The 26,673-nt window shown below is 43.6% G+C and overlaps 31 non-coding genes across 31 annotated transcripts; 7 read left to right on the forward strand and 24 right to left on the reverse strand.

The window, feature by feature from the left end:
- Window positions 1–239: 239 nt before the first annotated feature.
- On the reverse strand, window positions 240–311 carry TRNAT-UGU (transfer RNA threonine (anticodon UGU)). Its single transcript has one exon. It is a non-coding gene; the product is annotated as a tRNA-Thr (tRNA).
- A 465-nt stretch (window positions 312–776) lies between these two features.
- On the reverse strand, window positions 777–853 carry TRNAS-GCU (transfer RNA serine (anticodon GCU)). The gene has a single exon. It is a non-coding gene; the product is annotated as a tRNA-Ser (tRNA).
- A 480-nt stretch (window positions 854–1,333) lies between these two features.
- On the forward strand, window positions 1,334–1,428 carry TRNAI-UAU (transfer RNA isoleucine (anticodon UAU)). The gene is made up of 2 exons: window positions 1,334–1,371; window positions 1,393–1,428. It is a non-coding gene; the product is annotated as a tRNA-Ile (tRNA).
- A 1,486-nt stretch (window positions 1,429–2,914) lies between these two features.
- Window positions 2,915–2,986, reverse strand: TRNAT-CGU (transfer RNA threonine (anticodon CGU)). The gene has a single exon. It is a non-coding gene; the product is annotated as a tRNA-Thr (tRNA).
- Window positions 2,987–4,279: 1,293 nt separating this feature from the next.
- On the reverse strand, window positions 4,280–4,351 carry TRNAT-UGU (transfer RNA threonine (anticodon UGU)). The gene has a single exon. It is a non-coding gene; the product is annotated as a tRNA-Thr (tRNA).
- Window positions 4,352–4,816: 465 nt separating this feature from the next.
- Window positions 4,817–4,893, reverse strand: TRNAS-GCU (transfer RNA serine (anticodon GCU)). The gene has a single exon. It is a non-coding gene; the product is annotated as a tRNA-Ser (tRNA).
- Window positions 4,894–5,373: 480 nt separating this feature from the next.
- TRNAI-UAU (transfer RNA isoleucine (anticodon UAU)) lies at window positions 5,374–5,468 on the forward strand. Its single transcript has 2 exons — window positions 5,374–5,411; window positions 5,433–5,468. It is a non-coding gene; the product is annotated as a tRNA-Ile (tRNA).
- A 1,486-nt stretch (window positions 5,469–6,954) lies between these two features.
- Window positions 6,955–7,026, reverse strand: TRNAT-CGU (transfer RNA threonine (anticodon CGU)). The gene has a single exon. It is a non-coding gene; the product is annotated as a tRNA-Thr (tRNA).
- A 1,293-nt stretch (window positions 7,027–8,319) lies between these two features.
- TRNAT-UGU (transfer RNA threonine (anticodon UGU)) lies at window positions 8,320–8,391 on the reverse strand. The gene has a single exon. It is a non-coding gene; the product is annotated as a tRNA-Thr (tRNA).
- A 465-nt stretch (window positions 8,392–8,856) lies between these two features.
- TRNAS-GCU (transfer RNA serine (anticodon GCU)) lies at window positions 8,857–8,933 on the reverse strand. Its single transcript has one exon. It is a non-coding gene; the product is annotated as a tRNA-Ser (tRNA).
- Window positions 8,934–9,413: 480 nt separating this feature from the next.
- On the forward strand, window positions 9,414–9,508 carry TRNAI-UAU (transfer RNA isoleucine (anticodon UAU)). The gene is made up of 2 exons: window positions 9,414–9,451; window positions 9,473–9,508. It is a non-coding gene; the product is annotated as a tRNA-Ile (tRNA).
- A 1,486-nt stretch (window positions 9,509–10,994) lies between these two features.
- TRNAT-CGU (transfer RNA threonine (anticodon CGU)) lies at window positions 10,995–11,066 on the reverse strand. The gene has a single exon. It is a non-coding gene; the product is annotated as a tRNA-Thr (tRNA).
- Window positions 11,067–11,612: 546 nt separating this feature from the next.
- TRNAS-GCU (transfer RNA serine (anticodon GCU)) lies at window positions 11,613–11,694 on the reverse strand. Its single transcript has one exon. It is a non-coding gene; the product is annotated as a tRNA-Ser (tRNA).
- Window positions 11,695–12,381: 687 nt separating this feature from the next.
- Window positions 12,382–12,453, reverse strand: TRNAT-UGU (transfer RNA threonine (anticodon UGU)). The gene has a single exon. It is a non-coding gene; the product is annotated as a tRNA-Thr (tRNA).
- Window positions 12,454–12,918: 465 nt separating this feature from the next.
- On the reverse strand, window positions 12,919–12,995 carry TRNAS-GCU (transfer RNA serine (anticodon GCU)). The gene has a single exon. It is a non-coding gene; the product is annotated as a tRNA-Ser (tRNA).
- A 480-nt stretch (window positions 12,996–13,475) lies between these two features.
- On the forward strand, window positions 13,476–13,570 carry TRNAI-UAU (transfer RNA isoleucine (anticodon UAU)). Its single transcript has 2 exons — window positions 13,476–13,513; window positions 13,535–13,570. It is a non-coding gene; the product is annotated as a tRNA-Ile (tRNA).
- Window positions 13,571–15,056: 1,486 nt separating this feature from the next.
- On the reverse strand, window positions 15,057–15,128 carry TRNAT-CGU (transfer RNA threonine (anticodon CGU)). Its single transcript has one exon. It is a non-coding gene; the product is annotated as a tRNA-Thr (tRNA).
- Window positions 15,129–15,674: 546 nt separating this feature from the next.
- On the reverse strand, window positions 15,675–15,756 carry TRNAS-GCU (transfer RNA serine (anticodon GCU)). Its single transcript has one exon. It is a non-coding gene; the product is annotated as a tRNA-Ser (tRNA).
- Window positions 15,757–16,443: 687 nt separating this feature from the next.
- On the reverse strand, window positions 16,444–16,515 carry TRNAT-UGU (transfer RNA threonine (anticodon UGU)). Its single transcript has one exon. It is a non-coding gene; the product is annotated as a tRNA-Thr (tRNA).
- A 465-nt stretch (window positions 16,516–16,980) lies between these two features.
- On the reverse strand, window positions 16,981–17,057 carry TRNAS-GCU (transfer RNA serine (anticodon GCU)). Its single transcript has one exon. It is a non-coding gene; the product is annotated as a tRNA-Ser (tRNA).
- A 480-nt stretch (window positions 17,058–17,537) lies between these two features.
- Window positions 17,538–17,632, forward strand: TRNAI-UAU (transfer RNA isoleucine (anticodon UAU)). Its single transcript has 2 exons — window positions 17,538–17,575; window positions 17,597–17,632. It is a non-coding gene; the product is annotated as a tRNA-Ile (tRNA).
- Window positions 17,633–19,118: 1,486 nt separating this feature from the next.
- TRNAT-CGU (transfer RNA threonine (anticodon CGU)) lies at window positions 19,119–19,190 on the reverse strand. Its single transcript has one exon. It is a non-coding gene; the product is annotated as a tRNA-Thr (tRNA).
- Window positions 19,191–19,736: 546 nt separating this feature from the next.
- TRNAS-GCU (transfer RNA serine (anticodon GCU)) lies at window positions 19,737–19,818 on the reverse strand. The gene has a single exon. It is a non-coding gene; the product is annotated as a tRNA-Ser (tRNA).
- A 687-nt stretch (window positions 19,819–20,505) lies between these two features.
- Window positions 20,506–20,577, reverse strand: TRNAT-UGU (transfer RNA threonine (anticodon UGU)). Its single transcript has one exon. It is a non-coding gene; the product is annotated as a tRNA-Thr (tRNA).
- A 465-nt stretch (window positions 20,578–21,042) lies between these two features.
- Window positions 21,043–21,119, reverse strand: TRNAS-GCU (transfer RNA serine (anticodon GCU)). The gene has a single exon. It is a non-coding gene; the product is annotated as a tRNA-Ser (tRNA).
- Window positions 21,120–21,599: 480 nt separating this feature from the next.
- On the forward strand, window positions 21,600–21,694 carry TRNAI-UAU (transfer RNA isoleucine (anticodon UAU)). The gene is made up of 2 exons: window positions 21,600–21,637; window positions 21,659–21,694. It is a non-coding gene; the product is annotated as a tRNA-Ile (tRNA).
- A 1,486-nt stretch (window positions 21,695–23,180) lies between these two features.
- Window positions 23,181–23,252, reverse strand: TRNAT-CGU (transfer RNA threonine (anticodon CGU)). Its single transcript has one exon. It is a non-coding gene; the product is annotated as a tRNA-Thr (tRNA).
- A 546-nt stretch (window positions 23,253–23,798) lies between these two features.
- TRNAS-GCU (transfer RNA serine (anticodon GCU)) lies at window positions 23,799–23,880 on the reverse strand. The gene has a single exon. It is a non-coding gene; the product is annotated as a tRNA-Ser (tRNA).
- Window positions 23,881–24,567: 687 nt separating this feature from the next.
- TRNAT-UGU (transfer RNA threonine (anticodon UGU)) lies at window positions 24,568–24,639 on the reverse strand. The gene has a single exon. It is a non-coding gene; the product is annotated as a tRNA-Thr (tRNA).
- A 465-nt stretch (window positions 24,640–25,104) lies between these two features.
- Window positions 25,105–25,181, reverse strand: TRNAS-GCU (transfer RNA serine (anticodon GCU)). Its single transcript has one exon. It is a non-coding gene; the product is annotated as a tRNA-Ser (tRNA).
- A 480-nt stretch (window positions 25,182–25,661) lies between these two features.
- Window positions 25,662–25,756, forward strand: TRNAI-UAU (transfer RNA isoleucine (anticodon UAU)). The gene is made up of 2 exons: window positions 25,662–25,699; window positions 25,721–25,756. It is a non-coding gene; the product is annotated as a tRNA-Ile (tRNA).
- Window positions 25,757–26,673: the final 917 nt, after the last annotated feature.

Genomic DNA, 26,673 nt, shown 5'->3' on the forward strand with positions numbered 1-26,673 from the left:
GCTGTACTGTTCAATAGAGTAAGGGCTTCACCGTGATCATCTGCATCTGTCATCACAAGATTATCAAGGTCTTTTTCTTGAAGAAATTAGGTCCAGAAAGCCGACCTTCCCCACAGACTATTCAGACACCTTGCGCTTGTGGCTTTGTTATAGGCCCGAATCCATTGGTAAAAGGTTGCACAGGTACAATGTGCAATATCAGTTCCTATTCAACAATGTTCAAGAAAATTACCATTTGGAGGCCCTGATGAGGATCGAACTCACGACCCCTGGTTTACAAGACCAGTGCTCTGCCACTGAGCTACAGAGCCCCTCAGGTCATGATGCATAACAGCAACACAACGAGCACACAACATGATGTTTACTGGGTAGACATATTTGAAGGGTGTGTGAGAATGTATGTATATGATTGTGATTTGACCTGTTTTTTTCTGGCCGATTTTTTGAGGAGCAGCTAATTTGTGCGTATTCCGCACAATTTTAGGGTGACTAATGAGGAGATGTGATGCGTGAAAGTTGAAAAAATCATGTACATGGCAGCAGAGAGACAATATGGATATTACCTTTGCTTTTTTAAATTTCTATCCGGATTCTGGCTCAAAGGGTAGTCAAGCACAGCAGATTGCATTCCTGCCAGTAACACGACAACCTTGTTTGTGTCCTTCTTAATCAACTAACATGCATATTTTCACTTTTGTCTGTATGTTCTTTGAAAGCCAATGGCAATGGTGCTTAGAGCAATGCAGATGTTTAAAAAAGATTTCAAAAGTTAAAATCGACGAAGGTGGGATTCGAACCCACGCGTGTACAGCAGATTAGCAGTCCATCGCCTTAACCACTCGGCCACCTCGTCTACAGGGATTATGTTAGGCATTCAAGTCTTTACAGGTAATAACACAAACATCTTCAAAATAGAACCACAATGCGTTCCTTGTTGAGGTACATCCAGCCGTTTGCAGGAAAACTGCCTCACTTGCTGTTGAGAAAAATTCATCAAAGTCCTGGGGTGTTTATAGGCATCGCCAAGATGACATTGGGAGGTGTTTCAATTGACACATGTTGAATATGAGGAAGAGCATCATGCTGGCTCCAGTGGCACTGCCTGCAGCATGACAAAAATGTAGAAGGGACATTTGACTGCACCATTGGCTGAACATCAGTGGCAAAGTGTATATCAGGCTAAAAGGTAAGCTCCAGTGGCACAATATGGGCACTACAAGGCACCCATAATTTGGTGTCAGCTAAAAAGACAATGCCAGAGCTTGTGGGTGCTTTTGTACACTTGTGTGTGTGTTTGTGGGTGTAGTTTCATGTCGAAAACCAAAACACAGCAGCTCCAGTGGCGCAATCGGTTAGCGCGCGGTACTTATACAGCAGTACATGCAGTGAGCAATGCCGAGGTTGTGAGTTCAAGCCTCACCTGGAGCAACTTTGGAACTTTTTACTAATTCACCTCAAAACTGAATTATTGAACCAATAAATGTTCTGGACATTTTTTGGTTCACCTCAAGGTTTCCTTGATTGTCAGTTAATGTTGTATGACAGCTCCTCTGCCTTTTAGACATGGAATACTCATTGCAAGTTATTTATGGGGTGTTTGCGCTTTAAATACAGCTACGGAGGGTTTTTGAAAATAGAACAGAAAATAAAAAATGTCAACTGTTATTATACTCCATTTTCTGCTGAGCACCACTTACGGAAGACATTTGTAAAGGTAGAAAAAGGGTTACTGGAGTAGGATCCAGGAGACAATATCAACTTACAAAGATTAATGTTGTCTATTTACTGCATTATCGCCTTTGAAGCAAACCTCTGAGAATAAATACCCTTTCACTAATCAGGCAGTCACTTTGATAAAATCAAGCAGAACAAGGATGCTGATAGGAACTCGCCTCATTTGCATATGGGCTAGGGCTTCTGGGAGCCATGAGAATTAGGAGTTGAAGGTTTTGCAGATCGAGATTGCTAAAGGGCTGGGCATTTGCACAGACCTCTCCATGCCTGATTGGTGCCGAAGGTTAGTTGCAAGTGGTCCCCTGCTCACCCTACCTTACACAGGGCCATGCCCAGTTAGGCCCCTCAGGGATAGGCCCGGCAGGGCTAAGCCCGGCGTTTGTCAGGCGAAGTGCCTGGACCCCTGCTCCTCATACCTCAGAATCTGGTCTAGCTATTGCAGACATAGGGAATGGTGCTTATATCCCATTGACAGCGCCCACAAGCTGCATACTAATAGCCAATGATGTGTGAATGCGGTCAGGGTAGCAGACATATAGAACAATTGGGTGGGTTCGCTTCCGAACTGGATGCACAGGAGCAGGAGAGAATGGCTGTTGGCGATGTATGCAACTTGCTCTGCGTGAACACATCTACCGACCCCTTCCCCTACACACACGGGCACATACACACACACACACACATAGCCATTGGAGCTATGCAGAGCTAATCAGAAAGATTGGTAATCATTAGAACATGAAAGATATGTGTTCATTTTTTATTAAACTTGTGGACTCCCGCAGAAACGGAGGGACTCACATCTCTAATTGAGGCTTGCTTACCTCTATACAAATGTGTTTGCTGGCTGTCTTTCTTCAACTGGTATGTGCGGTTGTGTCTGTCTTTGTCTTTCAACACGCCTGGCACGTTTACATTATCAAAGAGATGATTGTATGGAGATGGGGAACACCCCTCCGTTGCATTGTGAACTTGAACAGTCTTTTCACCAAAGCAGCTACATGCGACATTGCAAGGTTTTTGTCAGTCTTTGCCTGAAAACATTAGGCCTTCCTCTCGAACTCTATTTCACTCCTTCTGTGGAAGACTTCAATTATGAGGATTTATCCCGTCATAAAAGGTTCTCTGTAGATGGTGCAACTCTGGCTTCTCTTCCCCGTGCTTTTTGAAAATAATCCGCCCGAGGCCCTGATGAGGTTTGAACTCATGACCCCTGATTTACGAGACCAGTGCTCTGCCTCTGAGCTACAAGGCCACCTGCTGCTTGCTCACAGCCAACAACAGAAAGTGCAAAGAAACCATGGGTTATACCTAGGTAGATCTCCAGGCATATGAATTTCTGGTTGTGTAAAAATGGCTGTATATCTCTGCATGTGTTCAGTACGTCATCATACATCTGATTTGCGAAAGCGTGTGTGCTTATGTTGGTGATACATTGTCGGTATGCGTTTGAGTATGTACTTTTATGGGTATGTATGTATTGAGTAGGATGCTGAACAGGTTCATGAGTTTAGATAGCAGGTCAGAATGATGGCAAAAGGAACATGTAAAAGGCAGACAACTAAAAGAAAAAAGAATTTGGGATGTAAGCTTGGGAATTTACTAACTGCGCTGATTTTGGCTCCTATAATAGTAAAGAATGGAAACCTACGAGCAAAGTCTTTGACTAATTTCATTCTCCGCCTGCACCAATGAACTTATTTTTACATCTCTATTTCCATATCTGTACTCATTCCTGTCTTTCACAGGGAGGTTGAAAGACTTTGGTCTATGTTTAAATGCAGACTATAAAGAAAGAATACGACGGTGCAGAGCACAATGGATTAGCAGTCCATCGCCTTAACCACTCGGCCACCTCGTCTGTTTGGGAACGGTGCTCGAGTCCCATGCTTAAAGAAGAGATAAAACAATGGTGGTGCAAAGTCAGTGAAAAATAGATCATGTTTGTCATAGTAGAAACAAGATCGTTGACTCGTTCTTCCTTACCCGGCCATTGATAGATAAACACATCAAGTTGAAGTTCAGAAAAATATAACAAGAGCTCCTGGAGGGTTCACAACACTAATCCAGAGGAAGGTGCTTGAGCTTCCGTATGGCACACCATTAGTAGTAAAACCAGCATAACGCAAGCTCCAGTTTCCCAGTGTTTGGCATCATTCAACGTTTCCAGCCAAGATCAAAGTTCAGATGCTGCTGCTTCCTGTGATGTCATTGAATTTAAATAGTGAGTGATGGCAATAACCCTTTTCCAATTAAATTTTGCCACATCAACGTCCCTGAAAATAGAGAAAGGCGTGCAACCCAGAACCGCTGTACTGTTCAATAGAGTAAGGGCTTCACCGTGATCATCTGCATCTGTCATCACAAGATTATCAAGGTCTTTTTCTTGAAGAAATTAGGTCCAGAAAGCCGACCTTCCCCACAGACTATTCAGACACCTTGCGCTTGTGGCTTTGTTATAGGCCCGAATCCATTGGTAAAAGGTTGCACAGGTACAATGTGCAATATCAGTTCCTATTCAACAATGTTCAAGAAAATTACCATTTGGAGGCCCTGATGAGGATCAAACTCACGACCCCTGGTTCACAAGACCAGTGCTCTGCCACTGAGCTACAGAGCCCCTCAGGTTATGACGCATAACAGCAACACAACGAGCACACAACATGATGTTTACTGGGTAGACATATTTGAAGGGTGTGTGAGAATGTATGTATATGATTGTGATTTGACCTGTTTTTTTCTGGCCGATTTTTTGAGGAGCAGCTAATTTGTGCGTATTCCGCGCAATTTTAGGGTGACTAATGAGGAGATGTGATGCGTGAAAGTTGAAAAAAACATGTACATGGCAGCAGAGAGACAATATGGATATTACCTTTGCTTTTTTAAATTTCCATCCGGATTCTGGCTCAAAGGGTAGTCAAGCACAGCAGATTGCATTCCTGCCAGTAACACGACAACCTTGTTTGTGTCCTTCTTAATCAACTAACATGCATATTTTCACTTTTGTCTGTATGTTCTTTGAAAGCCAATGGCAATGGTGCTTAGAGCAATGCAGATGTTTAAAAAAGATTTCAAAAGTTAAAATCGACGAAGGTGGGATTCGAACCCACGCGTGTACAGCAGATTAGCAGTCTATCGCCTTAACCACTCGGCCACCTCGTCTACAGGGATTATGTTAGGCATTCAAGTCTTTACAGGTAATAACACAAACATCTTCAAAATAGAACCACAATGCGTTCCTTGTTGAGGTACATCCAGCCGTTTGCAGGAAAACTGCCTCACTTGCTGTTGAGAAAAATTCATCAAAGTCCTGGGGTGTTTATAGGCATCGCCAAGATGACATTGGGAGGTGTTTCAATTGACACGTGTTGAATATGAGGAAGATCATCATGCTGGCTCCAGTGGCACTGCCTGCAGCATGACAAAAATGTAGAAGGGACATTTGACTGCACCATTGGCTGAACATCAGTGGCAAAGTGTATATCAGGCTAAAAGGTAAGCTCCAGTGGCACAATATGGGCACTACAAGGCACCCATAATTTGGTGTCAGCTAAAAAGACAATGCCAGAGCTTGTGGGTGCTTTTGTACACTTGTGTGTGTGTTTGTGGGTGTAGTTTCATGTCGAAAACCAAAACACAGCAGCTCCAGTGGCGCAATCGGTTAGCGCGCGGTACTTATACAGCAGTACATGCAGTGAGCAATGCCGAGGTTGTGAGTTCAAGCCTCACCTGGAGCAACTTTGGAACTTTTTACTAATTCACCTCAAAACTGAATTATTGAACCAATACATGTTCTGGACATTTTTTGGTTCACCTCAAGGTTTCCTTGATTGTCAGTTAATGTTGTATGACAGCTCCTCTGCCTTTTAGACATGGAATACTCATTGCAAGTTATTTATGGGGTGTTTGCGCTTTAAATACAGCTACGGAGGGTTTTTGAAAATAGAACAGAAAATAAAAAATGTCAACTGTTATTATACTCCATTTTCTGCTGAGCACCACTTACGGAAGACATTTGTAAAGGTAGAAAAAGGGTTACTGGAGTAGGATCCAGGAGACAATATCAACTTACAAAGATTAATGTTGTCTATTTACTGCATTATCGCCTTTGAAGCAAACCTCTGAGAATAAATACCCTTTCACTAATCAGGCAGTCACTTTGATAAAATCAAGCAGAACAAGGATGCTGATAGGAACTCGCCTCATTTGCATATGGGCTAGGGCTTCTGGGAGCCATGAGAATTAGGAGTTGAAGGTTTTGCAGATCGAGATTGCTAAAGGGCTGGGCATTTGCACAGACCTCTCCATGCCTGATTGGTGCCGAAGGTTAGTTGCAAGTGGTCCCCTGCTCACCCTACCTTACACAGGGCCATGCCCAGTTAGGCCCCTCAGGGCTAGGCCCGGCAGGGCTAAGCCCGGCGTTTGTCAGGCGAAGTGCCTGGACCCCTGCTCCTCATACCTCAGAATCTGGTCTAGCTATTGCAGACATAGGGAATGGTGCTTATATCCCATTGACAGCGCCCACAAGCTGCATACTAATAGCCAATGATGTGTGAATGCGGTCAGGGTAGCAGACATATAGAACAATTGGGTGGGTTCGCTTCCGAACTGGATGCACAGGAGCAGGAGAGAATGGCTGTTGGCGATGTATGCAACTTGCTCTGCGTGAACACATCTACCGACCCCTTCCCCTACACACACGGGCACATACACACACACACACACATAGCCATTGGAGCTATGCAGAGCTAATCAGAAAGATTGGTAATCATTAGAACATGAAAGATATGTGTTCATTTTTTATTAAACTTGTGGACTCCCGCAGAAACGGAGGGACTCACATCTCTAATTGAGGCTTGCTTACCTCTATACAAATGTGTTTGCTGGCTGTCTTTCTTCAACTGGTATGTGCGGTTGTGTCTGTCTTTGTCTTTCAACACGCCTGGCACGTTTACATTATCAAAGAGATGATTGTATGGAGATGGGGAACACCCCTCCGTTGCATTGTGAACTTGAACAGTCTTTTCACCAAAGCAGCTACATGCGACATTGCAAGGTTTTTGTCAGTCTTTGCCTGAAAACATTAGGCCTTCCTCTCGAACTCTATTTCACTCCTTCTGTGGAAGACTTCAATTATGAGGATTTATCCCGTCATAAAAGGTTCTCTGTAGATGGTGCAACTCTGGCTTCTCTTCCCCGTGCTTTTTGAAAATAATCCGCCCGAGGCCCTGATGAGGTTTGAACTCATGACCCCTGGTTTACGAGACCAGTGCTCTGCCTCTGAGCTACAAGGCCACCTGCTGCTTGCTCACAGCCAACAACAGAAAGTGCAAAGAAACCATGGGTTATACCTAGGTAGATCTCCAGGCATATGAATTTCTGGTTGTGTAAAAATGGCTGTATATCTCTGCATGTGTTCAGTACGTCATCATACATCTGATTTGCGAAAGCGTGTGTGCTTATGTTGGTGATACATTGTCGGTATGCGTTTGAGTATGTACTTTTATGGGTATGTATGTATTGAGTAGGATGCTGAACAGGTTCATGAGTTTAGATAGCAGGTCAGAATGATGGCAAAAGGAACATGTAAAAGGCAGACAACTAAAAGAAAAAAGAATTTGGGATGTAAGCTTGGGAATTTACTAACTGCGCTGATTTTGGCTCCTATAATAGTAAAGAATGGAAACCTACGAGGAAAGTCTTTGACTAATTTCATTCTCCGCCTGCACCAATGAACTTATTTTTACATCTCTATTTCCATATCTGTACTCATTCCTGTCTTTCACAGGGAGGTTGAAAGACTTTGGTCTATGTTTAAATGCAGACTATAAAGAAAGAATACGACGGTGCAGAGCACAATGGATTAGCAGTCCATCGCCTTAACCACTCGGCCACCTCGTCTGTTTGGGAACGGTGCTCGAGTCCCATGCTTAAAGAAGAGATAAAACAATGGTGGTGCAAAGTCAGTGAAAAATAGATCATGTTTGTCATAGTAGAAACAAGATCGTTGACTCGTTCTTCCTTACCCGGCCATTGATAGATAAACACATCAAGTTGAAGTTCAGAAAAATATAACAAGAGCTCCTGGAGGGTTCACAACACTAATCCAGAGGAAGGTGCTTGAGCTTCCGTATGGCACACCATTAGTAGTAAAACCAGCATAACGCAAGCTCCAGTTTCCCAGTGTTTGGCATCATTCAACGTTTCCAGCCAAGATCAAAGTTCAGATGCTGCTGCTTCCTGTGATGTCATTGAATTTAAATAGTGAGTGATGGCAATAACCCTTTTCCAATTAAATTTTGCCACATCAACGTCCCTGAAAATAGAGAAAGGCGTGCAACCCAGAACCGCTGTACTGTTCAATAGAGTAAGGGCTTCACCGTGATCATCTGCATCTGTCATCACAAGATTATCAAGGTCTTTTTCTTGAAGAAATTAGGTCCAGAAAGCCGACCTTCCCCACAGACTATTCAGACACCTTGCGCTTGTGGCTTTGTTATAGGCCCGAATCCATTGGTAAAAGGTTGCACAGGTACAATGTGCAATATCAGTTCCTATTCAACAATGTTCAAGAAAATTACCATTTGGAGGCCCTGATGAGGATCAAACTCACGACCCCTGGTTCACAAGACCAGTGCTCTGCCACTGAGCTACAGAGCCCCTCAGGTTATGACGCATAACAGCAACACAACGAGCACACAACATGATGTTTACTGGGTAGACATATTTGAAGGGTGTGTGAGAATGTATGTATATGATTGTGATTTGACCTGTTTTTTTCTGGCCGATTTTTTGAGGAGCAGCTAATTTGTGCGTATTCCGCGCAATTTTAGGGTGACTAATGAGGAGATGTGATGCGTGAAAGTTGAAAAAAACATGTACATGGCAGCAGAGAGACAATATGGATATTACCTTTGCTTTTTTAAATTTCCATCCGGATTCTGGCTCAAAGGGTAGTCAAGCACAGCAGATTGCATTCCTGCCAGTAACACGACAACCTTGTTTGTGTCCTTCTTAATCAACTAACATGCATATTTTCACTTTTGTCTGTATGTTCTTTGAAAGCCAATGGCAATGGTGCTTAGAGCAATGCAGATGTTTAAAAAAGATTTCAAAAGTTAAAATCGACGAAGGTGGGATTCGAACCCACGCGTGTACAGCAGATTAGCAGTCTATCGCCTTAACCACTCGGCCACCTCGTCTACAGGGATTATGTTAGGCATTCAAGTCTTTACAGGTAATAACACAAACATCTTCAAAATAGAACCACAATGCGTTCCTTGTTGAGGTACATCCAGCCGTTTGCAGGAAAACTGCCTCACTTGCTGTTGAGAAAAATTCATCAAAGTCCTGGGGTGTTTATAGGCATCGCCAAGATGACATTGGGAGGTGTTTCAATTGACACGTGTTGAATATGAGGAAGATCATCATGCTGGCTCCAGTGGCACTGCCTGCAGCATGACAAAAATGTAGAAGGGACATTTGACTGCACCATTGGCTGAACATCAGTGGCAAAGTGTATATCAGGCTAAAAGGTAAGCTCCAGTGGCACAATATGGGCACTACAAGGCACCCATAATTTGGTGTCAGCTAAAAAGACAATGCCAGAGCTTGTGGGTGCTTTTGTACACTTGTGTGTGTGTTTGTGGGTGTAGTTTCATGTCGAAAACCAAAACACAGCAGCTCCAGTGGCGCAATCGGTTAGCGCGCGGTACTTATACAGCAGTACATGCAGTGAGCAATGCCGAGGTTGTGAGTTCAAGCCTCACCTGGAGCAACTTTGGAACTTTTTACTAATTCACCTCAAAACTGAATTATTGAACCAATACATGTTCTGGACATTTTTTGGTTCACCTCAAGGTTTCCTTGATTGTCAGTTAATGTTGTATGACAGCTCCTCTGCCTTTTAGACATGGAATACTCATTGCAAGTTATTTATGGGGTGTTTGCGCTTTAAATACAGCTACGGAGGGTTTTTGAAAATAGAACAGAAAATAAAAAATGTCAACTGTTATTATACTCCATTTTCTGCTGAGCACCACTTACGGAAGACATTTGTAAAGGTAGAAAAAGGGTTACTGGAGTAGGATCCAGGAGACAATATCAACTTACAAAGATTAATGTTGTCTATTTACTGCATTATCGCCTTTGAAGCAAACCTCTGAGAATAAATACCCTTTCACTAATCAGGCAGTCACTTTGATAAAATCAAGCAGAACAAGGATGCTGATAGGAACTCGCCTCATTTGCATATGGGCTAGGGCTTCTGGGAGCCATGAGAATTAGGAGTTGAAGGTTTTGCAGATCGAGATTGCTAAAGGGCTGGGCATTTGCACAGACCTCTCCATGCCTGATTGGTGCCGAAGGTTAGTTGCAAGTGGTCCCCTGCTCACCCTACCTTACACAGGGCCATGCCCAGTTAGGCCCCTCAGGGCTAGGCCCGGCAGGGCTAAGCCCGGCGTTTGTCAGGCGAAGTGCCTGGACCCCTGCTCCTCATACCTCAGAATCTGGTCTAGCTATTGCAGACATAGGGAATGGTGCTTATATCCCATTGACAGCGCCCACAAGCTGCATACTAATAGCCAATGATGTGTGAATGCGGTCAGGGTAGCAGACATATAGAACAATTGGGTGGGTTCGCTTCCGAACTGGATGCACAGGAGCAGGAGAGAATGGCTGTTGGCGATGTATGCAACTTGCTCTGCGTGAACACATCTACCGACCCCTTCCCCTACACACACGGGCACATACACACACACACACACATAGCCATTGGAGCTATGCAGAGCTAATCAGAAAGATTGGTAATCATTAGAACATGAAAGATATGTGTTCATTTTTTATTAAACTTGTGGACTCCCGCAGAAACGGAGGGACTCACATCTCTAATTGAGGCTTGCTTACCTCTATACAAATGTGTTTGCTGGCTGTCTTTCTTCAACTGGTATGTGCGGTTGTGTCTGTCTTTGTCTTTCAACACGCCTGGCACGTTTACATTATCAAAGAGATGATTGTATGGAGATGGGGAACACCCCTCCGTTGCATTGTGAACTTGAACAGTCTTTTCACCAAAGCAGCTACATGCGACATTGCAAGGTTTTTGTCAGTCTTTGCCTGAAAACATTAGGCCTTCCTCTCGAACTCTATTTCACTCCTTCTGTGGAAGACTTCAATTATGAGGATTTATCCCGTCATAAAAGGTTCTCTGTAGATGGTGCAACTCTGGCTTCTCTTCCCCGTGCTTTTTGAAAATAATCCGCCCGAGGCCCTGATGAGGTTTGAACTCATGACCCCTGGTTTACGAGACCAGTGCTCTGCCTCTGAGCTACAAGGCCACCTGCTGCTTGCTCACAGCCAACAACAGAAAGTGCAAAGAAACCATGGGTTATACCTAGGTAGATCTCCAGGCATATGAATTTCTGGTTGTGTAAAAATGGCTGTATATCTCTGCATGTGTTCAGTACGTCATCATACATCTGATTTGCGAAAGCGTGTGTGCTTATGTTGGTGATACATTGTCGGTATGCGTTTGAGTATGTACTTTTATGGGTATGTATGTATTGAGTAGGATGCTGAACAGGTTCATGAGTTTAGATAGCAGGTCAGAATGATGGCAAAAGGAACATGTAAAAGGCAGACAACTAAAAGAAAAAAGAATTTGGGATGTAAGCTTGGGAATTTACTAACTGCGCTGATTTTGGCTCCTATAATAGTAAAGAATGGAAACCTACGAGGAAAGTCTTTGACTAATTTCATTCTCCGCCTGCACCAATGAACTTATTTTTACATCTCTATTTCCATATCTGTACTCATTCCTGTCTTTCACAGGGAGGTTGAAAGACTTTGGTCTATGTTTAAATGCAGACTATAAAGAAAGAATACGACGAAGGTGGGATTCGAACCCACGCGTGCAGAGCACAATGGATTAGCAGTCCATCGCCTTAACCACTCGGCCACCTCGTCTGTTTGGGAACGGTGCTCGAGTCCCATGCTTAAAGAAGAGATAAAACAATGGTGGTGCAAAGTCAGTGAAAAATAGATCATGTTTGTCATAGTAGAAACAAGATCGTTGACTCGTTCTTCCTTACCCGGCCATTGATAGATAAACACATCAAGTTGAAGTTCAGAAAAATATAACAAGAGCTCCTGGAGGGTTCACAACACTAATCCAGAGGAAGGTGCTTGAGCTTCCGTATGGCACACCATTAGTAGTAAAACCAGCATAACGCAAGCTCCAGTTTCCCAGTGTTTGGCATCATTCAACGTTTCCAGCCAAGATCAAAGTTCAGATGCTGCTGCTTCCTGTGATGTCATTGAATTTAAATAGTGAGTGATGGCAATAACCCTTTTCCAATTAAATTTTGCCACATCAACGTCCCTGAAAATAGAGAAAGGCGTGCAACCCAGAACCGCTGTACTGTTCAATAGAGTAAGGGCTTCACCGTGATCATCTGCATCTGTCATCACAAGATTATCAAGGTCTTTTTCTTGAAGAAATTAGGTCCAGAAAGCCGACCTTCCCCACAGACTATTCAGACACCTTGCGCTTGTGGCTTTGTTATAGGCCCGAATCCATTGGTAAAAGGTTGCACAGGTACAATGTGCAATATCAGTTCCTATTCAACAATGTTCAAGAAAATTACCATTTGGAGGCCCTGATGAGGATCGAACTCACGACCCCTGGTTTACAAGACCAGTGCTCTGCCACTGAGCTACAGAGCCCCTCAGGTTATGACGCATAACAGCAACACAACGAGCACACAACATGATGTTTACTAGGTAGACATATTTGAAGGGTGTGTGAGAATGTATGTATATGATTGTGATTTGACCTGTTTTTTTCTGGCCGATTTTTTGAGGAGCAGCTAATTTGTGCGTATTCCGCACAATTTTAGGGTGACTAATGAGGAGATGTGATGCGTGAAAGTTGAAAAAAACATGTACATGGCAGCAGAGAGACAATATGGATATTACCTTTGCTTTTTTAAATTTCTATCCGGATTCTGGCTCAAAGGGTAGTCAAGCACAGCAGATTGCATTCCTGCCAGTAACACGACAACCTTGTTTGTGTCCTTCTTAATCAACTAACATGCATATTTTCACTTTTGTCTGTATGTTCTTTGAAAGCCAATGGCAATGGTGCTTAGAGCAATGCAGATGTTTAAAAAAGATTTCAAAAGTTAAAATCGACGAAGGTGGGATTCGAACCCACGCGTGTACAGCAAATTAGCAGTCCATCGCCTTAACCACTCGGCCACCTCGTCTACAGGGATTATGTTAGGCATTCAAGTCTTTACAGGTAATAACACAAACATCTTCAAAATAGAACCACAATGCGTTCCTTGTTGAGGTACATCCAGCCGTTTGCAGGAAAACTGCCTCACTTGCTGTTGAGAAAAATTCATCAAAGTCCTGGGGTGTTTATAGGCATCGCCAAGATGACATTGGGAGGTGTTTCAATTGACACGTGTTGAATATGAGGAAGAGCATCATGCTGGCTCCAGTGGCACTGCCTGCAGCATGACAAAAATGTAGAAGGGACATTTGACTGCACCATTGGCTGAACATCAGTGGCAAAGTGTATATCAGGCTAAAAGGTAAGCTCCAGTGGCACAATATGGGCACTACAAGGCACCCATAATTTGGTGTCAGCTAAAAAGACAATGCCAGAGCTTGTGGGTGCTTTTGTACACTTGTGTGTGTGTTTGTGGGTGTAGTTTCATGTCGAAAACCAAAACACAGCAGCTCCAGTGGCGCAATCGGTTAGCGCGCGGTACTTATACAGCAGTACATGCAGTGAGCAATGCCGAGGTTGTGAGTTCAAGCCTCACCTGGAGCAACTTTGGAACTTTTTACTAATTCACCTCAAAACTGAATTATTGAACCAATAAATGTTCTGGACATTTTTTGGTTCACCTCAAGGTTTCCTTGATTGTCAGTTAATGTTGTATGACAGCTCCTCTGCCTTTTAGACATGGAATACTCATTGCAAGTTATTTATGGGGTGTTTGCGCTTTAAATACAGCTACGGAGGGTTTTTGAAAATAGAACAGAAAATAAAAAATGTCAACTGTTATTATACTCCATTTTCTGCTGAGCACCACTTACGGAAGACATTTGTAAAGGTAGAAAAAGGGTTACTGGAGTAGGATCCAGGAGACAATATCAACTTACAAAGATTAATGTTGTCTATTTACTGCATTATCGCCTTTGAAGCAAACCTCTGAGAATAAATACCCTTTCACTAATCAGGCAGTCACTTTGATAAAATCAAGCAGAACAAGGATGCTGATAGGAACTCGCCTCATTTGCATATGGGCTAGGGCTTCTGGGAGCCATGAGAATTAGGAGTTGAAGGTTTTGCAGATCGAGATTGCTAAAGGGCTGGGCATTTGCACAGACCTCTCCATGCCTGATTGGTGCCGAAGGTTAGTTGCAAGTGGTCCCCTGCTCACCCTACCTTACACAGGGCCATGCCCAGTTAGGCCCCTCAGGGCTAGGCCCGGCAGGGCTAAGCCCGGCGTTTGTCAGGCGAAGTGCCTGGACCCCTGCTCCTCATACCTCAGAATCTGGTCTAGCTATTGCAGACATAGGGAATGGTGCTTATATCCCATTGACAGCGCCCACAAGCTGCATACTAATAGCCAATGATGTGTGAATGCGGTCAGGGTAGCAGACATATAGAACAATTGGGTGGGTTCGCTTCCGAACTGGATGCACAGGAGCAGGAGAGAATGGCTGTTGGCGATGTATGCAACTTGCTCTGCGTGAACACATCTACCGACCCCTTCCCCTACACACACGGGCACATACACACACACACACACATAGCCATTGGAGCTATGCAGAGCTAATCAGAAAGATTGGTAATCATTAGAACATGAAAGATATGTGTTCATTTTTTATTAAACTTGTGGACTCCCGCAGAAACGGAGGGACTCACATCTCTAATTGAGGCTTGCTTACCTCTATACAAATGTGTTTGCTGGCTGTCTTTCTTCAACTGGTATGTGCGGTTGTGTCTGTCTTTGTCTTTCAACACGCCTGGCACGTTTACATTATCAAAGAGATGATTGTATGGAGATGGGGAACACCCCTCCGTTGCATTGTGAACTTGAACAGTCTTTTCACCAAAGCAGCTACATGCGACATTGCAAGGTTTTTGTCAGTCTTTGCCTGAAAACATTAGGCCTTCCTCTCGAACTCTATTTCACTCCTTCTGTGGAAGACTTCAATTATGAGGATTTATCCCGTCATAAAAGGTTCTCTGTAGATGGTGCAACTCTGGCTTCTCTTCCCCGTGCTTTTTGAAAATAATCCGCCCGAGGCCCTGATGAGGTTTGAACTCATGACCCCTGGTTTACGAGACCAGTGCTCTGCCTCTGAGCTACAAGGCCACCTGCTGCTTGCTCACAGCCAACAACAGAAAGTGCAAAGAAACCATGGGTTATACCTAGGTAGATCTCCAGGCATATGAATTTCTGGTTGTGTAAAAATGGCTGTATATCTCTGCATGTGTTCAGTACGTCATCATACATCTGATTTGCGAAAGCGTGTGTGCTTATGTTGGTGATACATTGTCGGTATGCGTTTGAGTATGTACTTTTATGGGTATGTATGTATTGAGTAGGATGCTGAACAGGTTCATGAGTTTAGATAGCAGGTCAGAATGATGGCAAAAGGAACATGTAAAAGGCAGACAACTAAAAGAAAAAAGAATTTGGGATGTAAGCTTGGGAATTTACTAACTGCGCTGATTTTGGCTCCTATAATAGTAAAGAATGGAAACCTACGAGCAAAGTCTTTGACTAATTTCATTCTCCGCCTGCACCAATGAACTTATTTTTACATCTCTATTTCCATATCTGTACTCATTCCTGTCTTTCACAGGGAGGTTGAAAGACTTTGGTCTATGTTTAAATGCAGACTATAAAGAAAGAATACGACGAAGGTGGGATTCGAACCCACGCGTGCAGAGCACAATAGATTAGCAGTTCATCGCCTTAACCACTCGGCCACCTCGTCTGTTTGGGAACGGTGCTCGAGTCCCATGCTTAAAGAAGAGATAAAACAATGGTGGTGCAAAGTCAGTGAAAAATAGATCATGTTTGTCATAGTAGAAACAAGATCGTTGACTCGTTCTTCCTTACCCGGCCATTGATAGATAAACACATCAAGTTGAAGTTCAGAAAAATATAACAAGAGCTCCTGGAGGGTTCACAACACTAATCCAGAGGAAGGTGCTTGAGCTTCCGTATGGCACACCATTAGTAGTAAAACCAGCATAACGCAAGCTCCAGTTTCCCAGTGTTTGGCATCATTCAACGTTTCCAGCCAAGATCAAAGTTCAGATGCTGCTGCTTCCTGTGATGTCATTGAATTTAAATAGTGAGTGATGGCAATAACCCTTTTCCAATTAAATTTTGCCACATCAACGTCCCTGAAAATAGAGAAAGGCGTGCAACCCAGAACCGCTGTACTGTTCAATAGAGTAAGGGCTTCACCGTGATCATCTGCATCTGTCATCACAAGATTATCAAGGTCTTTTTCTTGAAGAAATTAGGTCCAGAAAGCCGACCTTCCCCACAGACTATTCAGACACCTTGCGCTTGTGGCTTTGTTATAGGCCCGAATCCATTGGTAAAAGGTTGCACAGGTACAATGTGCAATATCAGTTCCTATTCAACAATGTTCAAGAAAATTACCATTTGGAGGCCCTGATGAGGATCGAACTCACGACCCCTGGTTTACAAGACCAGTGCTCTGCCACTGAGCTACAGAGCCCCTCAGGTTATGACGCATAACAGCAACACAACGAGCACACAACATGATGTTTACTGGGTAGACATATTTGAAGGGTGTGTGAGAATGTATGTATATGATTGTGATTTGACCTGTTTTTTTCTGGCCGATTTTTTGAGGAGCAGCTAATTTGTGCGTATTCCGCACAATTTTAGGGTGACTAATGAGGAGATGTGATGCGTGAAAGTTGAAAAAAACATGTACATGGCAGCAGAGAGACAATATGGATATTACCTTTGCTTTTTTAAATTTCTATCCGGATTCTGGCTCAAAGGGTAGTCAAGCACAGCAGATTGCATTCCTGCCAGTAACACGACAACCTTGTTTGTGTCCTTCTTAATCAACTAACATGCATGTTTTCACTTTTGTCTGTATGTTCTTTGAAAGCCAATGGCAATGGTGCTTAGAGCAATGCAGATGTTTAAAAAAGATTTCAAAAGTTAAAATCGACGAAGGTGGGATTCGAACCCACGCGTGTACAGCAGATTAGCAGTCCATCGCCTTAACCACTCGGCCACCTCGTCTACAGGGATTATGTTAGGCATTCAAGTCTTTACAGGTAATAACACAAACATCTTCAAAATAGAACCACAATGCGTTCCTTGTTGAGGTACATCCAGCCGTTTGCAGGAAAACTGCCTCACTTGCTGTTGAGAAAAATTCATCAAAGTCCTGGGGTGTTTATAGGCATCGCCAAGATGACATTGGGAGGTGTTTCAATTGACACGTGTTGAATATGAGGAAGAGCATCATGCTGGCTCCAGTGGCACTGCCTGCAACATGACAAAAATGTAGAAGGGACATTTGACTGCACCATTGGCTGAACATCAGTGGCAAAGTGTATATCAGGCTAAAAGGTAAGCTCCAGTGGCACAATATGGGCACTACAAGGCACCCATAATTTGGTGTCAGCTAAAAAGACAATGCCAGAGCTTGTGGGTGCTTTTGTACACTTGTGTGTGTGTTTGTGGGTGTAGTTTCATGTCGAAAACCAAAACACAGCAGCTCCAGTGGCGCAATCGGTTAGCGCGCGGTACTTATACAGCAGTACATGCAGTGAGCAATGCCGAGGTTGTGAGTTCAAGCCTCACCTGGAGCAACTTTGGAACTTTTTACTAATTCACCTCAAAACTGAATTATTGAACCAATAAATGTTCTGGACATTTTTTGGTTCACCTCAAGGTTTCCTTGATTGTCAGTTAATGTTGTATGACAGCTCCTCTGCCTTTTAGACATGGAATACTCATTGCAAGTTATTTATGGGGTGTTTGCGCTTTAAATACAGCTACGGAGGGTTTTTGAAAATAGAACAGAAAATAAAAAATGTCAACTGTTATTATACTCCATTTTCTGCTGAGCACCACTTACGGAAGACATTTGTAAAGGTAGAAAAAGGGTTACTGGAGTAGGATCCAGGAGACAATATCAACTTACAAAGATTAATGTTGTCTATTTACTGCATTATCGCCTTTGAAGCAAACCTCTGAGAATAAATACCCTTTCACTAATCAGGCAGTCACTTTGATAAAATCAAGCAGAACAAGGATGCTGATAGGAACTCGCCTCATTTGCATATGGGCTAGGGCTTCTGGGAGCCATGAGAATTAGGAGTTGAAGGTTTTGCAGATCGAGATTGCTAAAGGGCTGGGCATTTGCACAGACCTCTCCATGCCTGATTGGTGCCGAAGGTTAGTTGCAAGTGGTCCCCTGCTCACCCTACCTTACACAGGGCCATGCCCAGTTAGGCCCCTCAGGGCTAGGCCCGGCAGGGCTAAGCCCGGCGTTTGTCAGGCGAAGTGCCTGGACCCCTGCTCCTCATACCTCAGAATCTGGTCTAGCTATTGCAGACATGGGGAATGGTGCTTATATCCCATTGACAGCGCCCACAAGCTGCATACTAATAGCCAATGATGTGTGAATGCGGTCAGGGTAGCAGACATATAGAACAATTGGGTGGGTTCGCTTCCGAACTGGATGCACAGGAGCAGGAGAGAATGGCTGTTGGCGATGTATGCAACTTGCTCTGCGTGAACACATCTACCGACCCCTTCCCCTACACACACGGGCACATACACACACACACACACATAGCCATTGGAGCTATGCAGAGCTAATCAGAAAGATTGGTAATCATTAGAACATGAAAGATATGTGTTCATTTTTTATTAAACTTGTGGACTCCCGCAGAAACGGAGGGACTCACATCTCTAATTGAGGCTTGCTTACCTCTATACAAATGTGTTTGCTGGCTGTCTTTCTTCAACTGGTATGTGCGGTTGTGTCTGTCTTTGTCTTTCAACACGCCTGGCACGTTTACATTATCAAAGAGATGATTGTATGGAGATGGGGAACACCCCTCCGTTGCATTGTGAACTTGAACAGTCTTTTCACCAAAGCAGCTACATGCGACATTGCAAGGTTTTTGTCAGTCTTTGCCTGAAAACATTAGGCCTTCCTCTCGAACTCTATTTCACTCCTTCTGTGGAAGACTTCAATTATGAGGATTTATCCCGTCATAAAAGGTTCTCTGTAGATGGTGCAACTCTGGCTTCTCTTCCCCGTGCTTTTTGAAAATAATCCGCCCGAGGCCCTGATGAGGTTTGAACTCATGACCCCTGGTTTACGAGACCAGTGCTCTGCCTCTGAGCTACAAGGCCACCTGCTGCTTGCTCACAGCCAACAACAGAAAGTGCAAAGAAACCATGGGTTATACCTAGGTAGATCTCCAGGCATATGAATTTCTGGTTGTGTAAAAATGGCTGTATATCTCTGCATGTGTTCAGTACGTCATCATACATCTGATTTGCAAAAGCGTGTGTGCTTATGTTGGTGATACATTGTCGGTATGCGTTTGAGTATGTACTTTTACGGGTATGTATGTATTGAGTAGGATGCTGAACAGGTTCATGAGTTTAGATAGCAGGTCAGAATGATGGCAAAAGGAACATGTAAAAGGCAGACAACTAAAAGAAAAAAGAATTTGGGATGTAAGCTTGGGAATTTACTAACTGCGCTGATTTTGGCTCCTATAATAGTAAAGAATGGAAACCTACGAGGAAAGTCTTTGACTAATTTCATTCTCCGCCTGCACCAATGAACTTATTTTTACATCTCTATTTCCATATCTGTACTCATTCCTGTCTTTCACAGGGAGGTTGAAAGACTTTGGTCTATGTTTAAATGCAGACTATAAAGAAAAAATACGACGAAGGTGGGATTCGAACCCACGCGTGCAGAGCACAATGGATTAGCAGTCCATCGCCTTAACCACTCGGCCACCTCGTCTGTTTGGGAACGGTGCTCGAGTCCCATGCTTAAAGAAGAGATAAAACAATGGTGGTGCAAAGTCAGTGAAAAATAGATCATGTTTGTCATAGTAGAAACAAGATCGTTGACTCGTTCTTCCTTACCCGGCCATTGATAGATAAACACATCAAGTTGAAGTTCAGAAAAATATAACAAGAGCTCCTGGAGGGTTCACAACACTAATCCAGAGGAAGGTGCTTGAGCTTCCGTATGGCACACCATTAGTAGTAAAACCAGCATAACGCAAGCTCCAGTTTCCCAGTGTTTGGCATCATTCAACGTTTCCAGCCAAGATCAAAGTTCAGATGCTGCTGCTTCCTGTGATGTCATTGAATTTAAATAGTGAGTGATGGCAATAACCCTTTTCCAATTAAATTTTGCCACATCAACGTCCCTGAAAATAGAGAAAGGCGTGCAACCCAGAACCGCTGTACTGTTCAATAGAGTAAGGGCTTCACCGTGATCATCTGCATCTGTCATCACAAGATTATCAAGGTCTTTTTCTTGAAGAAATTAGGTCCAGAAAGCCGACCTTCCCCACAGACTATTCAGACACCTTGCGCTTGTGGCTTTGTTATAGGCCCGAATCCATTGGTAAAAGGTTGCACAGGTACAATGTGCAATATCAGTTCCTATTCAACAATGTTCAAGAAAATTACCATTTGGAGGCGCTGATGAGGATCGAACTCACGACCCCTGGTTTACAAGACCAGTGTTCTGCCACTGAGCTACAGAGCCCCTCAGGTTATGACGCATAACAGCAACACAACGAGCACACAACATGATGTTTACTGGGTAGACATATTTGAAGGGTGTGTGAGAATGTATGTATATGATTGTGATTTGACCTGTTTTTTTCTGGCCGATTTTTTGAGGAGCAGCTAATTTGTGCGTATTCCGCGCAATTTTAGGGTGACTAATGAGGAGATGTGATGCGTGAAAGTTGAAAAAAACATGTACATGGCAGCAGAGAGACAATATGGATATTACCTTTGCTTTTTTAAATTTCTATCCGGATTCTGGCTCAAAGGGTAGTCAAGCACAGCAGATTGCATTCCTGCCAGTAACACGACAACCTTGTTTGTGTCCTTCTTAATCAACTAACATGCATATTTTCACTTTTGTCTGTATGTTCTTTGAAAGCCAATAGCAATGGTGCTTAGAGCAATGCAGATGTTTAAAAAAGATTTCAAAAGTTAAAATCGACGAAGGTGGGATTCGAACCCACGCGTGTACAGCAGATTAGCAGTCCATCGCCTTAACCACTCGGCCACCTCGTCTACAGGGATTATGTTAGGCATTCAAGTCTTTACAGGTAATAACACAAACATCTTCAAAATAGAACCACAATGCGTTCCTTGTTGAGGTACATCCAGCCGTTTGCAGGAAAACTGCCTCACTTGCTGTTGAGAAAAATTCATCAAAGTCCTGGGGTGTTTATAGGCATCGCCAAGATGACATTGGGAGGTGTTTCAATTGACACGTGTTGAATATGAGGAAGAGCATCATGCTGGCTCCAGTGGCACTGCCTGCAGCATGACAAAAATGTAGAAGGGACATTTGACTGCACCATTGGCTGAACATCAGTGGCAAAGTGTATATCAGGCTAAAAGGTAAGCTCCAGTGGCACAATATGGGCACTACAAGGCACCCATAATTTGGTGTCAGCTAAAAAGACAATGCCAGAGCTTGTGGGTGCTTTTGTACACTTGTGTGTGTGTTTGTGGGTGTAGTTTCATGTCGAAAACCAAAACACAGCAGCTCCAGTGGCGCAATCGGTTAGCGCGCGGTACTTATACAGCAGTACATGCAGTGAGCAATGCCGAGGTTGTGAGTTCAAGCCTCACCTGGAGCAACTTTGGAACTTTTTACTAATTCACCTCAAAACTGAATTATTGAACCAATACATGTTCTGGACATTTTTTGGTTCACCTCAAGGTTTCCTTGATTGTCAGTTAATGTTGTATGACAGCTCCTCTGCCTTTTAGACATGGAATACTCATTGCAAGTTATTTATGGGGTGTTTGCGCTTTAAATACAGCTACGGAGGGTTTTTGAAAATAGAACAGAAAATAAAAAATGTCAACTGTTATTATACTCCATTTTCTGCTGAGCACCACTTACGGAAGACATTTGTAAAGGTAGAAAAAGGGTTACTGGAGTAGGATCCAGGAGACAATATCAACTTACAAAGATTAATGTTGTCTATTTACTGCATTATCGCCTTTGAAGCAAACCTCTGAGAATAAATACCCTTTCACTAATCAGGCAGTCACTTTGATAAAATCAAGCAGAACAAGGATGCTGATAGGAACTCGCCTCATTTGCATATGGGCTAGGGCTTCTGGGAGCCATGAGAATTAGGAGTTGAAGGTTTTGCAGATCGAGATTGCTAAAGGGCTGGGCATTTGCACAGACCTCTCCATGCCTGATTGGTGCCGAAGGTTAGTTGCAAGTGGTCCCCTGCTCACCCTACCTTACACAGGGCCATGCCCAGTTAGGCCCCTCAGGGCTAGGCCCGGCAGGGCTAAGCCCGGCGTTTGTCAGGCGAAGTGCCTGGACCCCTGCTCCTCATACCTCAGAATCTGGTCTAGCTATTGCAGACATGGGGAATGGTGCTTATATCCCATTGACAGCGCCCACAAGCTGCATACTAATAGCCAATGATGTGTGAATGCGGTCAGGGTAGCAGACATATAGAACAATTGGGTGGGTTCGCTTCCGAACTGGATGCACAGGAGCAGGAGAGAATGGCTGTTGGCGATGTATGCAACTTGCTCTGCGTGAACACATCTACCGACCCCTTCCCCTACACACACGGGCACATACACACACACACACACATAGCCATTGGAGCTATGCAGAGCTAATCAGAAAGATTGGTAATCATTAGAACATGAAAGATATGTGTTCATTTTTTATTAAACTTGTGGACTCCCGCAGAAACGGAGGGACTCACATCTCTAATTGAGGCTTGCTTACCTCTATACAAATGTGTTTGCTGGCTGTCTTTCTTCAACTGGTATGTGCGGTTGTGTCTGTCTTTGTCTTTCAACACGCCTGGCACGTTTACATTATCAAAGAGATGATTGTATGGAGATGGGGAACACCCCTCCGTTGCATTGTGAACTTGAACAGTCTTTTCACCAAAGCAGCTACATGCGACATTGCAAGGTTTTTGTCAGTCTTTGCCTGAAAACATTAGGCCTTCCTCTCGAACTCTATTTCACTCCTTCTGTGGAAGACTTCAATTATGAGGATTTATCCCGTCATAAAAGGTTCTCTGTAGATGGTGCAACTCTGGCTTCTCTTCCCCGTGCTTTTTGAAAATAATCCGCCCGAGGCCCTGATGAGGTTTGAACTCATGACCCCTGGTTTACGAGACCAGTGCTCTGCCTCTGAGCTACAAGGCCACCTGCTGCTTGCTCACAGCCAACAACAGAAAGTGCAAAGAAACCATGGGTTATACCTAGGTAGATCTCCAGGCATATGAATTTCTGGTTGTGTAAAAATGGCTGTATATCTCTGCATGTGTTCAGTACGTCATCATACATCTGATTTGCGAAAGCGTGTGTGCTTATGTTGGTGATACATTGTCGGTATGCGTTTGAGTATGTACTTTTACGGGTATGTATGTATTGAGTAGGATGCTGAACAGGTTCATGAGTTTAGATAGCAGGTCAGAATGATGGCAAAAGGAACATGTAAAAGGCAGACAACTAAAAGAAAAAAGAATTTGGGATGTAAGCTTGGGAATTTACTAACTGCGCTGATTTTGGCTCCTATAATAGTAAAGAATGGAAACCTACGAGGAAAGTCTTTGACTAATTTCATTCTCCGCCTGCACCAATGAACTTATTTTTACATCTCTATTTCCATATCTGTACTCATTCCTGTCTTTCACAGGGAGGTTGAAAGACTTTGGTCTATGTTTAAATGCAGACTATAAAGAAAAAATACGACGAAGGTGGGATTCGAACCCACGCGTGCAGAGCACAATGGATTAGCAGTCCATCGCCTTAACCACTCGGCCACCTCGTCTGTTTGGGAACGGTGCTCGAGTCCCATGCTTAAAGAAGAGATAAAACAATGGTGGTGCAAAGTCAGTGAAAAATAGATCATGTTTGTCATAGTAGAAACAAGATCGTTGACTCGTTCTTCCTTACCCGGCCATTGATAGATAAACACATCAAGTTGAAGTTCAGAAAAATATAACAAGAGCTCCTGGAGGGTTCACAACACTAATCCAGAGGAAGGTGCTTGAGCTTCAATATGGCACACCATTAGTAGTAAAACCAGCATAACGCAAGCTCCAGTTTCCCAGTGTTTGGCATCATTCAACGTTTCCAGCCAAGATCAAAGTTCAGATGCTGCTGCTTCCTGTGATGTCATTGAATTTAAATAGTGAGTGATGGCAATAACCCTTTTCCAATTAAATTTTGCCACATCAACGTCCCTGAAAATAGAGAAAGGCGTGCAACCCAGAACCGCTGTACTGTTCAATAGAGTAAGGGCTTCACCGTGATCATCTGCATCTGTCATCACAAGATTATCAAGGTCTTTTTCTTGAAGAAATTAGGTCCAGAAAGCCGACCTTCCCCACAGACTATTCAGACACCTTGCGCTTGTGGCTTTGTTATAGGCCCGAATCCATTGGTAAAAGGTTGCACAGGTACAATGTGCAATATCAGTTCCTATTCAACAATGTTCAAGAAAATTACCATTTGGAGGCCCTGATGAGGATCGAACTCACGACCCCTGGTTTACAAGACCAGTGCTCTGCCACTGAGCTACAGAGCCCCTCAGGTTATGACGCATAACAGCAACACAACGAGCACACAACATGATGTTTACTGGGTAGACATATTTGAAGGGTGTGTGAGAATGTATGTATATGATTGTGATTTGACCTGTTTTTTTCTGGCCGATTTTTTGAGGAGCAGCTAATTTGTGCGTATTCCGCACAATTTTAGGGTGACTAATGAGGAGATGTGATGCGTGAAAGTTGAAAAAAACATGTACATGGCAGCAGAGAGACAATATGGATATTACCTTTGCTTTTTTAAATTTCTATCCGGATTCTGGCTCAAAGGGTAGTCAAGCACAGCAGATTGCATTCCTGCCAGTAACACGACAACCTTGTTTGTGTCCTTCTTAATCAACTAACATGCATGTTTTCACTTTTGTCTGTATGTTCTTTGAAAGCCAATGGCAATGGTGCTTAGAGCAATGCAGATGTTTAAAAAAGATTTCAAAAGTTAAAATCGACGAAGGTGGGATTCGAACCCACGCGTGTACAGCAGATTAGCAGTCCATCGCCTTAACCACTCGGCCACCTCGTCTACAGGGATTATGTTAGGCATTCAAGTCTTTACAGGTAATAACACAAACATCTTCAAAATAGAACCACAATGCGTTCCTTGTTGAGGTACATCCAGCCGTTTGCAGGAAAACTGCCTCACTTGCTGTTGAGAAAAATTCATCAAAGTCCTGGGGTGTTTATAGGCATCGCCAAGATGACATTGGGAGGTGTTTCAATTGACACGTGTTGAATATGAGGAAGAGCATCATGCTGGCTCCAGTGGCACTGCCTGCAACATGACAAAAATGTAGAAGGGACATTTGACTGCACCATTGGCTGAACATCAGTGGCAAAGTGTATATCAGGCTAAAAGGTAAGCTCCAGTGGCACAATATGGGCACTACAAGGCACCCATAATTTGGTGTCAGCTAAAAAGACAATGCCAGAGCTTGTGGGTGCTTTTGTACACTTGTGTGTGTGTTTGTGGGTGTAGTTTCATGTCGAAAACCAAAACACAGCAGCTCCAGTGGCGCAATCGGTTAGCGCGCGGTACTTATACAGCAGTACATGCAGTGAGCAATGCCGAGGTTGTGAGTTCAAGCCTCACCTGGAGCAACTTTGGAACTTTTTACTAATTCACCTCAAAACTGAATTATTGAACCAATAAATGTTCTGGACATTTTTTGGTTCACCTCAAGGTTTCCTTGATTGTCAGTTAATGTTGTATGACAGCTCCTCTGCCTTTTAGACATGGAATACTCATTGCAAGTTATTTATGGGGTGTTTGCGCTTTAAATACAGCTACGGAGGGTTTTTGAAAATAGAACAGAAAATAAAAAATGTCAACTGTTATTATACTCCATTTTCTGCTGAGCACCACTTACGGAAGACATTTGTAAAGGTAGAAAAAGGGTTACTGGAGTAGGATCCAGGAGACAATATCAACTTACAAAGATTAATGTTGTCTATTTACTGCATTATCGCCTTTGAAGCAAACCTCTGAGAATAAATACCCTTTCACTAATCAGGCAGTCACTTTGATAAAATCAAGCAGAACAAGGATGCTGATAGGAACTCGCCTCATTTGCATATGGGCTAGGGCTTCTGGGAGCCATGAGAATTAGGAGTTGAAGGTTTTGCAGATCGAGATTGCTAAAGGGCTGGGCATTTGCACAGACCTCTCCATGCCTGATTGGTGCCGAAGGTTAGTTGCAAGTGGTCCCCTGCTCACCCTACCTTACACAGGGCCATGCCCAGTTAGGCCCCTCAGGGCTAGGCCCGGCAGGGCTAAGCCCGGCGTTTGTCAGGCGAAGTGCCTGGACCCCTGCTCCTCATACCTCAGAATCTGGTCTAGCTATTGCAGACATGGGGAATGGTGCTTATATCCCATTGACAGCGCCCACAAGCTGCATACTAATAGCCAATGATGTGTGAATGCGGTCAGGGTAGCAGACATATAGAACAATTGGGTGGGTTCGCTTCCGAACTGGATGCACAGGAGCAGGAGAGAATGGCTGTTGGCGATGTATGCA

The sequence above is a fragment of the Ambystoma mexicanum genome, chromosome 13 (genome assembly GCF_040938575.1).
Source record: "Ambystoma mexicanum isolate Mex_15411 chromosome 13, UKY_AmexF1_1, whole genome shotgun sequence".
NCBI lineage: Eukaryota > Metazoa > Chordata > Amphibia > Caudata > Ambystomatidae > Ambystoma > Ambystoma mexicanum.